Source organism: Cupressus sempervirens, chromosome 2, assembly GCF_028749045.1.
Source record: "Cupressus sempervirens isolate cs-2001-9-10 chromosome 2, ASM2874904v1, whole genome shotgun sequence".
Taxonomy (NCBI): domain Eukaryota; kingdom Viridiplantae; phylum Streptophyta; class Pinopsida; order Cupressales; family Cupressaceae; genus Cupressus; species Cupressus sempervirens.
Genome location: NC_143119.1, coordinates 568887170 through 568898895, shown reverse-complemented (window position 1 = coordinate 568898895; position 11726 = coordinate 568887170). Strand labels below are relative to the sequence as shown.

Here is an 11726-nt window from a genome sequence, read left to right as displayed (position 1 = left end):
TGTGCAAGCGAGCAAGGGAGCTTCTCTTATCGAAACCTCTCTGTGGCCTTTGAATATAGACACAGTGCCGACGATATCGATGGATACGAGCCTTGGATTCTAAATTTGTTCACAGCTAACATTGGTTTTTGTGAGAGATGGGTATGAAAGCACATCCCAATTTCTACGTGGTAGCTCCCTAAGGTCGCCTCTGTGCAACTCGATCGGCACAACATTGGGAATGGTTCGACAGCAGTTGTCATTCCAATGTGTCATTGGGATGTCTTGGAAAGTGGTCTTTGAAGGGAAAGCTCGTGTCTAGCACTTGGATTGTGCGTCATCACAAGTGAATGGGGAGATCTCTCTGTGAACGATGACATGGTGATTGCAAGAGAAAATTGACTTAGTCGGAGCATTGGCCTCGGGCCATTGTGATGGCCTTGCAATTTCTCTTTAATTGCAACCTATGTTTGCACAGTAGAAAAGTTTGCATGTAAGATAGGCCTTGTTCTTGACAATTCCAGGAGATGACCTCTGGAACTTTTGGATTAGGCCCCTTCAAGGTGAAATCCATCCAGTTGATCAGGTGAAGCTTGATGTGCTTGTATCTATTCTGAGATAGTAATGATGGTCATTAATTTATGGCGGTGAGTATATCCCATTCGGTAATCACAATGGCAGAGCTAGTGGGAAGTACTTGTCACTTTGTTTTGTTGGATACCCTATATGTAGGTGTCTGCACAGCTTATAACACATTGCACATTTGGTGTTCGATGCTAGGATGCGCTTGTTGCTGAGTGTATGGAGTTGTATCTTTTAGCCAAGGGTTCCGTCTCTTGCCATGTTCTGTCATTGCATTTTTATCCTATCCGGACGGCAAGAAGGAAAGAGATGGTTGCATGGGTGCATTGCTCGACGTCCCTAATTTCATCAAGGGTCCACTCTCCACCCTAAGTTTTTTCCGATTGGTAGAGCCTTTGGATTGAGAGGGGGGCCGGCGAAAGGTTTGGTTGCCGCATAATCTATTCGCTAGTGCATTCTCGATGCGTGCTCGCCTCTTCACTGTCTCATCCTACAGAAGTGCATGGCACTGTCGTGATAGCTATTGTGGTCTGGGCTAGTAGAAGCATAGAGTATTACTAATAATTTTTGTTTGGATGCGAAAACTCTCCATGCCTTGTCCTGCCCATGCAATCCGAACGGCTGTGGCTCATGGAATCTGCGTGGGATTCTCTTCTTCAGCTTCCCCCTAAAGAGAGCATTCGGTGTTTGCATTGTGTGGACAAAAAGCCCAAGGCATTTCATCTCTCTGTAGATGCAAAATTCTTGGAGGGCTTGTCGAAGAATGGCCATTTGTACATTGCACCAAAAAGCATGTAGGGGGCATATGCCTGGGAAATGGATGTCTCTAAGTGTCCTTACTCGATCGCGTGCGCTGTGTACATCTTTGCATTATGACTCTACTGTGAGCATTTGTGATTTGAGCATTTTGGGGGAACGGGTTTTGTACAAGATGTTCTTCTCAAGCTCCTACGAACTCAAGCGCTTTTCTTTGCAATGCTCTAACAAGTGGAGGCCCAACGTGTCTCTCTAGGGGAAGAAATTGCACGAATGCTCTTTGCCGAGATGTGGGTGCTCACAGGTGGTTCCCTCGCGGTGCAGTTCTTTGATATGTGCATGTGAATGAGATTGAAGCTTGTTCGACAAAGATAGTGTGAGTGTTCACTCGTAGGAACTTTTCTATACTTGCGTTGGCAGATCATGTGTCACAGGGAACGGTTAGCGTGGCTATGCTGGGAAAGGAGATGTTTTCCAGAGGTTAGACATGTCTGTGTATACGGGCGGGCTCTCATCACCTATAAATGTGTAGAGGGGGTGTTACACATGATGCCCTTGAGCAGCCTTATAATTGAGGTGGTTGCATGCACAGTGATGCCCCCGTGAATTGCATAACCAACCATGTTTGCAACTCACACGGCCCTACACCCTTCAGCACGCTGGTCTCCGTTGGTACTGCAGCAACCAGCTCTTCATCATGGGAAAATGTTTGTTGCAATCAAGAAGGATTTTTGTCTGTGTGGGTGCACCTCAATAGGCATGTAGGAGGCTTATGCTTGGGAAATGGATGTCTCTGAGTGGCCATACAATTGAGGTGGCTATGTGCACGGTGCATCTCGTATAGACTCGAGGCTTCTTTTTGAGTAGTGGCGATAGCGAGTTTGAGGGTAAAGGGTTCCGTGCGGGACGTTCCTCCCAGGTTCTTGTGAACCGAGGCTCCCTGTTCGACCCTCTCTAGTTGACGATGGGACACTTTCCTCTTGTGTAAAATATTTGAGCATTACGAGTCCTGCATGTGGTGTGAACGTCATTCTTGTTGCTTGTGCGGTGGATTATGTTTGGATGCATGATGGAGTGAATGAAAATTTCTGTTTCCCATCGTGGTGGGCATCCCTTGGCTATAGCAGGTCTTGGGGGTCCCCTTGTTGTTAGAAGCTACCTGGTCGATCCTGCCAGTAGTCATATGCTTGTCTCAAAGATTAAGCCATGCATGTCTAAGTATGAACTATTTCAGATTGTGAAACTGCAGATGGCTCATTAAATTAGTTATAGTTTATTAGATGGTACTTTTCTACTCGAATAACTATAGTAATTCGAGAGCTAATACATGCACCAAATCCCAAATCTTAGAAGGGATGCATTTATTAGATAAAAGGTCAGCCCAGGCTCGCCCGCTATTCTGTTGATTCATGATAACTTGACAGATTGCACGGCCTTTGTGCTGGCGACGCTTCATTCAAATTTCTGCCCTATCAAATTTTGATGGTAGGATAGAGGCCTACCATGGTGGTGATGGTTGACAGATAATTAGGCTTCGATTTCGAAGAGGGAGCCTGGGAAATGGCTACCACATCCAAGGAAGGCAGCAGGCACGCAAATTACCCAATCCTGACATGGGGAGGTAGTGATAATAAATAACAATACTGGGAAACTTACCAGGTCCAAACATAGTAAGGATTGACAGATTGAGAGCTCTTTCTTGATTCTATGGGTGGTGGTGCATGGCCGTTCTTAGTTGGTGGAGCGATTTGTCTGGTTAATTTAGTTAATGAATGAGACCTCAGCCTGCTAACAAGCTACGTGGAGGTTCCCCTTTGTGGCCAGCTTCTTAGAGGGACTATGGCCTCCTAGACCATGGAAGTTTGAGGCAATAATAGGTCTATGATGCCCTTAGATGTTTTGGGCTACACGCGCGCTACACTGATGCAACCAATGAGTTTCTCTCCCTGGCCTGAAAGGTTTGGGAAATCTTGCCAAATTGCATCGTGATGGGGATAGACCATTGCAATTATTGATCTTCAACGAGGAATTCCTACTAAGCACGAGTCATGAGCTCGCGTTGACTACGTCCCTGCCCTTTGTACACACTGCCTGTCGCTCCTACCGATTGAATGATCCAGTGAAGTGTTCGGATCATGATGATGACAGCAGTTCTTATCGGTGATGTCACAAGAAGTTTATTGAACCTTATCATTTAGAGGAAGGAGAAGTCGTAACAAGCTTACTGTAGGTGAACCTTCGGTAGGATCATTGTCAGTTTGAGACCCTAAATCGTGTAGGGGATGGAGCTGGCCTCCTCCCTGCCCCAAAAATCTCAGTGATGTGAAAATGCTTGGCCCTGCAGTAATGTGCTGGATGACCAAGCTATGGGTCCAGCGCCATCGAGGTCGAGGTTCACATCGAATGCTGTGATCAAAAGCATGGATTCCTCGTAGGGAAAAGAAGAGACTCGGATGCAATTTGGATTAGGATCAGAGCCTTCAAATGATGTCCGCGTCAGAGAGAGAGGTCTCTGCTCGATTGCAGTTCAGAGGGGGTTCAAGCCTCATCCCCTGTTGAGATTTCATGGTCCATTTGCCTGTGTGGAACTCTGCAAGGGATCTGTCATTTTGACGGTGGCAAGTTAGGACTATCGCAACCCCCCGTTGCCTTGCCCAGGTGTGTTGACTCGTCGCTTGGAGCGTTGTGTTTTTAGGATGGGTGCACTCCCATGTGTCAACTCCCACCTTTGCGAGGTGATGGGGCGGGGACACACCACAACATTCCTCGTTGCACCCATTGGGTGCTCGGGGTTCGAGATGTGTCAACACCCAACACACAGGTGCATCGCGCACCTTAGAAATCCAAAGAATGTAGCGCGAGCTAGTGCCTTGCACACTTGGGTCGCTAAAAGACAAAAACATAACAAAATCATGACTCTCAGCAACAGATATCTTGGCTCTCACCATGATGAATAATGTAGCAAAATGTGATACTTAGTGTGAATTGCAGAATCTTGTGAATCATCAAGTCTTTGAATGCAAGTTGCGCTCAAGGCCTCAGCCAAGGGCATGTCTACTTGGGCATCACACTACAAAATTTTGCCCTCCCCAGCGAGGAGCGAAGATGGCTATCCATTCCTACAAGTGGCATGCAGTTGGCTGAAATGAGCACAAGGTCTGTCGATCTATCATGACGAGCAGTGGCTCGCAAATGCTGGTGTTGGTTTGCGCTGATCGAATGATTCCTCACGAGGAACTTTATTCTGGGCTCAGTGGCCCACCACAATGCGAGAATTGCTGCATCTCTACCACATCCCCAAGTGAGGCGTAAATACCCACTGAGTTTAATAATATCAATAAGCAGAGGAAAAGAAACTTACTAGGATTCCACTAGTAATGGCAAGCCAACTGGTAAGAGCCCAGCATGAAAATCGATGACTGCGCCTGTCAAAGTGTAGTTTGTAGAAGCATCCTTAGTGACAGACCAGGCCCAAGTCCCCTGGAAGGGGGCACCAAAGAGGGTGAGAGCCCCATCTGGCCCAAACCCTGTCACACCACGAGGCACTATCGGCGAGTTGAGTTGTTTGGGAATGCAGCCCTAATCGGGTGGTAAATTTTGTCCAAGGCTAAATACGGGTTAAAGAGTGCTTGAAATTATCGAGAGGGAAGCATATGGAGGCTGGTGATGTGCCCTGATTGGATGTAGAATGATGTGTGCTAGTCTGCCACTCAGTTCAGGGGACATGCCAGTGCAGGCTATTACGGTGGGACAAGCGCGACCTTCTGGTCACACAAATACTTCCATTACGACGGTCGAGGAGCAAACTGCATGCCTTTACGGAAGGCTCTCGAGAACCTGTGCGCTCATGGCACTAGCCAGCGGGCTTTCCATCTGACCCATCTTGAAACATGGACCAAAGAGTCTAACATGTGTGCAAGTTGGCAGGTTGGGAAAACCCACGAGGCACAAGGAAGCTGACTGGCGAGATCCCCTCTCAGGGGGTGCACTACTGATCGACCCTAATCTTTTGTGAAGGGTTCAAGTGCAAGCACACTTGTTGGGACCCAAAAGATGGTGAACTATGCCTGAGTAGGGCAAAGCCAGAGGAAACTCTGGTGGAGGCCCACAGCAATACTGATGTGCAAATCATTCGTCTAACTTGGGTATAGGGGTGAAAGACTAATCAAACCATCTAGTAGCTGGTTTCCTCCAAAGTTTCCCTCAGGATAGCTGGAGCTCACGTGCGAGTTTTATCAAGTAAAGCAAATGATTAGAGGCATCAAGGGTGTAATGCCCTCAACCTATTCTCAAACTTTAAATAGGTAAGTCAGTGCGGATGCTTCGTTGAGCCGCGCCACAAAATCGCGAGCTCCAAGTGGGCCATTTTTGGTAAGCAAAACTGGCGATGTGGGATGAACCAAAAGTTGAGTTACAGTGCCAAATTGCATACTAACCCAGATCCCACAAAAGGTGTTGGTTGATTAAGACAGTGGGACGGTGGTCATGGAAGTCAAAATCCGTTAAGGAGTGTGTAACAACTCACCTGCCAAATCAACTAGCCCAAAAAATGGATGGCGCTGAAGCACGCAACCTATACTCGATCGTCAAGGCAAGTGCCAGGCTTCGATGAGTAGGAGGACATAGGGGTTGTTGCGAAACCTTGGGCGTGAGCCTGGGTGGACCAGCCCCCAGTGCAGATCTTGGTGGTAGTAGCAAATATTCAAATGAGAACTTTGAAGACTGAAGTGGGGAAAGGGTCCATGTCAACAACACTTGGACATGGGTTAGTCGATCCTAAGAGATGGGGAAACCCTATTTCAAGGGCACACATTACACGATCATTGAAAGGGAATCAAGTTAATATTCCTGAACAGGGACATGGTTGCGAATGACAATGTTAGGAAATTTGGAGACGTCGGTGGGGGCCCCGAGAAGAGTTATCTTTTCTTTTTAACAGCCTACCCACCCTAAAATTGACTCAATTGGAGATAGGGTCCAGCGGCTGGAAGAGCACCGCACGTCCCGCAGTGTCCAGTGTGCCTTTGCCGGCCGTTGAAAATCTAGAGGACTGAGTACCATTCATGCCCAGTTGTACTCATAACCACATTAGGTCTTAGAGGTGAACAACCTTTGGTCAATAGAACAATGTAGGTAAGGGAAGTCGGCAAAATGGATCTGTAACTTTAGGAAAAGAATTGGCTCTGAGGGTTGGGCCTAGGGGTCTGCGCCTCGAACTCGTGGGCTATTGGCGGCCTACCTGAGCTGCTCCCACTAGCCAAATTTTGAGCAGGTGGGTTTTTGTGAAAATTTTTGTGAGGGCGAAGAAATCTCCCAAGTGCCAAATTCTCGACGGGTGGGGTTTTGTAAAAATTTTTGCGAGGGTGAAGAAATCTCCCAAGTGCCAAATTCCCGGTGGGTGGGGTTTGCAATTCCTGCTAGGGTAGAAAAATCTCCCAAGAGCCACATTTTGGGTGGGTGGAGTTTGCAATTTCTGCGAGGGCGAAAAAATCTCCCAAATGCCAAATTCTTGGCGGGTGGGGTTTGCCATTTTTGTGAGGACGTAAAAATCTCCCAGCTGCCAAATTCCTAGCGGGTGGGGTTTGCAATTTCTACTAGGGCAGAAAAATCTCCCGAGTGCCAAATTTCGGGTGGGAGGGAGGGGTTTTGTAGAAATTTCTGCCAGGGCAGAAAAATCTCCTGATTGCCAAATTTTGAGCGAGTGGGGTTTCGTAAAATTTCCATGAGGGGGAAAAAAATCTCCCAAGTCCCAAATTCTGAGCTGGTGGGGTTTGTGATTTTTGGAAGGGTAGAAAAATCTCCCAAGTGTCGAATTCTCGGCAACCGCAACCCGAATCACCCCAACTACCCCAACCCCGACTCAAATTGCGTTGAGCCTTAACTACCTCTAATTTTTTTGCACGACTCATATCACCGTGCTCGACATGATTCTAAGTGCACTGAGTCATGTGCATGATCCAAAGGAAGTCAACTTTTTTTTTGGTTTAACGCCCAAATTTTTTAACCCAAATTGTGTCGGCAACCTCGACTCGTATCACCTCGAGCCTTAACCACCTCCAGTTTTTTCGCAGGACTCATGTCACCATGATCGACTTGGTGCCTCGAGTCATGTATGTGATCCAAAAGTGGTTAACTTCTTCCTCTTTTGGTTAACACCCAAAGATTTAAACCCGAATCATGTCAGCAACCCCGACTCAAATTGCCTCGAGCCTTAATCGCCTACAATTTTTTTGAACCACTCATGTCACCATGCTTGACTTGATTCTATGCGCCCCAAGTCATGTACGTGATCCAAAAGTGATTAACTCTTTTTTGCTAATGGCCAAAATTTTTGAAATGACTCAGCTACCCTGACTCGAATCGCCTCGAGCCTTAATCGCCTCCATTTTTTTTTCGCTCGGCTCATGTAACCACACTCGCCTTGATTCTGAGTGGCTCAAGTCACTTACATGATCCAAAACTAGGTAACTTTTTCTTTTTTCTTTTTTTTGTCAAGTCCCAAAGTTTTGAACTCAAATAGAGTCGGATACCTCGACTCGTGTCGTGTCCAAATTTTTTGCATGACTCATGTCACTGTGCTCGACTTGATTCTAAGTGCCCCGAGTTGTGTACGTGATCCAAAAGCGGTTAACTTTTTCTTTTTGGTTTACGCCCAAAGTTTTCAACCCGACCTACCTGAGCAACCTCGACTCAAAGCACCTCGAGCCTTAATGGCCTCCAATGATTTTGCATGACTCATGCCACTATCAAATTTTTGCTCGAATCATGTCACCCAGGGCACCTCAATGCTACGTGACCCGAGCCCTGTGCGCAATCCAAAACTGGGTAAATTTTTTTTTGAACTCCCAAAATTTCATTCTTTTTTGCATTACGAGGCCTATCATGATCTCTTTTTATAAAGAAAATTCTCAAATCGGATCATTTTGGCTACCCTACCTCGAATCTGGCTAGCTAGGCATAACGCCTCGAGTCGGGTCGACAATACGTGAACTGAAACTTGTTCATGATCAAAAAGCAGGTAACTTGTTTTCTTTTTTTGTAATGCCCAAAATTTAGCACTTTTCACTATACAGGGCCTCCCATGATTTTTTCTTTTCCCTCGTCGACCGACTCGTGTGACCCAATCGGGTCACCCGAGGTTGGGGTGACGGAGATTGGTTAAACCAGTCGGGTGACCCAAGTTTTGTCGACCTAGGCATGCAATCTTGGCTGGGGATAGCAAGTCGATTCTATAAGTTTTCTTGCCAATTTTGCTAGCTAGGTCAACTCACCAAGTCATCTGACCATGTGGTCTTTGCCGAATCAAGAATTGACTCTTTAAGTTTGCCCACAGCTCGTCAAGCTGGCTCACCAAGATGACTTACCGTCTCGCCTCACTAGGTTGCCTCTTCTTTAAGACCGCTCACCATGCTGGCTCCCCAAGTCAGCTCACTAAGTCAACTATTTAGGTTGCCTCACCAGGTTGACTCCTTAAGTTTGCTCACCAAGTCAGCTCCCTAAGTCAACTCACCAAGTCAACTCACCTAGTCGTTTTACCACCTTGTCCCAGCAAGTGTGCATGCCAAGTTGCCCCACCGAGTTGCTTCTCTAAGCCCACTCACCATGTCAGCTCACCAAGTTGGTTGTTCAAGTATGTTGCCAAGTCAACTCTTTAAGTACGCTCACTAGGTCAACCCGCCCAAGTTGCCTCTTTAAGTTTGCTCACCAGGTTAGCCCACCCAAGTCACATTAGTGAGCTAACTCACCGAGTCACCTCATGAAGTTGACTCTTTAAGTGCGCTCACCAAGTCATCTCACCAAGTCAACTCACCATCTCGCCTCGATAAGTTGGCTTGCTGAGTTACCCCACCAAGTTGCCTCTTTAAGCCCGCTCATTGTGTCAACTCGTCAGGTTGGCTCACCAAGTCAACTAATCAAGTAGGCCCACCAAGTTGCCTCAAGGATAGCTCCTCACCATGAGTCGCCTCACCATGTTGACTCTTTGAGCCCACTCACCAGGTCGCCTCACCAAGTCGACTCGAGTATGTTGCCAAGTCGACTCTTTAAGTTCGCTCACCAGGTCAACTCACCAAGTCAGCTCACCATGTCATCTCAATGAACCAACTCGCCGAGTCGCCTCACCACGTTGGCTCTCTAATTCCACTCGCCAAGTCACCCCACCAACTTGTCCTGTTAGACCCACTCACCACGTTGGTTCGCTAGGTTGGCTCCTCGTGTCAACTTGCCAAGCTGACAATTCAAGAACGCTCACCAAGTGTGCCCCTAGGTCATCTCCCTAGGTCAGCTCACAAGATGGACTTGAAAAGTTTCCTTAATGAGTTGATTCTTCAAGTTTGCTTGCTAGGTTGACTCCCCAATTCATCTCGCCAAGTCAGCTCACCAAGTTTTCTCACCAGGTCGCCTCCCCAATTTGGCTCAACATGTCATCTAAATGAACTAACTCACTAAGTCACCACACCAAGTTGGCTCTTTAATTCCAATCGCCAAGTTACCCCACCAACTTGCCTTGTTAAGCCCACTCGCTATGTCAGCTCGCCAAGCCGACAATTCCAGCACACTCACCAAGCTGACTCTTGTAGTTTTCTCACCAAGTGGGTTTCACCTTGTCAGGTCAACCCTACCAAGTTGCCTCAATGAGTTGACTCTCTAAGTCTACTCACAAGTTAGCTCAAGCATAAGTGTCGAGAAGTTATTGCAAATTTTCGGTGGAAAAATATGCTAAAAATCTTCAAAATCACCGTACGAGGCCTTAGAGTGCCCGAATAAGGTTTGAAAAATCAAGGGAAGGGTTATAATAGCATTCCTGAGCCTGTAGATCAAGAGCTGGCATTTCAAAGAAGTAGTTATAATAGCCAATCGGAGCAACGATTTGTGAGTTATGGCCTTCGAAAGTTGGGCTGCCGAAATTTCTAAAATAATTTGTGAAAGATGTATTAGGTAGAATTATGTGTATTTTCAAGGTCTTCCAACCATAGGCATTAATTTCAAGCATCTAGAACCTTCCCGTCCAGCATACAATTGCCTATTTAAGAAAGGCCCAGACGTTGTCTAGGACAACTCTAGGTGATAGCTGGCAGCTTGTCTTGCAGACTATTGCAATGAAGGCACCCGTGTGGGTTAACATATTGTGCTTATGAATTATGCAATTCCACTTCTGCGGTCCAAATGACAAGACCACATTTTGTTCTCGTATTTTCTATTATTTCTATGGTTTTGTTATAAGTTTATGGTATTAACAAGACCTTCCTGCGTCACCTCACCAAGTCACGTCTTAATCCCTGCTCACAATGTCAGCTTTCCAAGTCAGCTCAACAAGTTGATTGTTCAAGTACGCTTGCCAAGTTGACACTTTTAGTTCGCTCACAAGGTCTTCTGGCATGGTCAGCTCATCGAGTCACCCCACCAAGTCGCCTCAATGACCCAACTCATCTAGTTGCCTCATCAAGTTGACTCTATAAGTCTGCTCACCAAATCAGCTCGTCAAGTTGCCTCTCCTCAGGTCTAGCAACCAAGGGTTGGATAGCTTCGCTCACCGAGTAGCCTCACCAAGTGGGGTCGCCAAGTCACCCCACCAAGTAGCCTCAACAAGTTGACTCTTTCAATTTTCTCAACAAGTTGGCTCACCAATTCGGCCTACCATCTCGCCTCGCCAACTTTCCCAACCAAGTTTCCTTTTTAAGCTCACTCACCAATTTGACTCACCAGCTTGGCTCCCCAGGTCGGTGCACCAAGTGCTCTCACCAAGTCAAATCTTTAAGTTTGATCATCAAGTCACCACACGAGGTCAGCGCACCAAGTTGACTCTTTAAGTCTATTCATCAAGCCACCCCACAAGGTCAGCACACCAAGTACTCCCACCAAGTTGACTCTTTAAGTCTGTTCATGAAGTCACCCAACCAGGTTGGCCCACCAAGTACTCTCACCAAGTCGACTCTCTAAGTCTGTTCATTAAGTCACACCACAAACTACTCTCACCAAGTCAACTCTTTAGGTCCATTCATCAAGTCACCCCGCAAAGTCGACCCTTTAAGTTTGGTCATCAAGTCACCCCACCAAGTTGAGTCTTTAAGTCCTTTCATCAAGACACCCCACCAAGCTGACTCTTTAAGTCTGTTCATCAAGGCACCAGAACAAGTACTCTCACCAAGTTGACTCTATAAGTCTATTCATCAAGTCACCCCACCAGGTTGGCCCACCAAGTACTCCCACCAAGTTGACTCTTTAAGTCCGTTCATCAGTTCACCCCGCCAAGTACTCTCACCAAGTCAACTCTTCAGGTCTGCTCATCAAGTCACCCTGCCAAGTCAAGCCTTTAAGTTTGTTCATCAAGTCGCCCCACCAAGTACTCTCACCAAGTTGACTCTTTAAGTCCTTTCATCAAGTCACCCCACCAAGTCGACTCTTCAAGT

General features: G+C 46.8%; 1 non-coding gene and 2 pseudogenes across 1 annotated transcript; all 3 read left to right on the top strand.

The window, feature by feature from the left end:
• The first annotated feature begins 2473 nt into the window (after positions 1–2473).
• Positions 2474–3570, top strand: LOC149574680 (18S ribosomal RNA; annotated as a pseudogene).
• A 661-nt stretch (positions 3571–4231) lies between these two features.
• LOC149574679 (5.8S ribosomal RNA) lies at positions 4232–4385 on the top strand. Its single transcript, XR_016361302.1, has one exon. It is a non-coding gene; the product is annotated as a 5.8S ribosomal RNA (ribosomal RNA).
• A 247-nt stretch (positions 4386–4632) lies between these two features.
• LOC149574678 (25S ribosomal RNA) lies at positions 4633–6435 on the top strand (annotated as a pseudogene).
• Positions 6436–11726: the final 5291 nt, after the last annotated feature.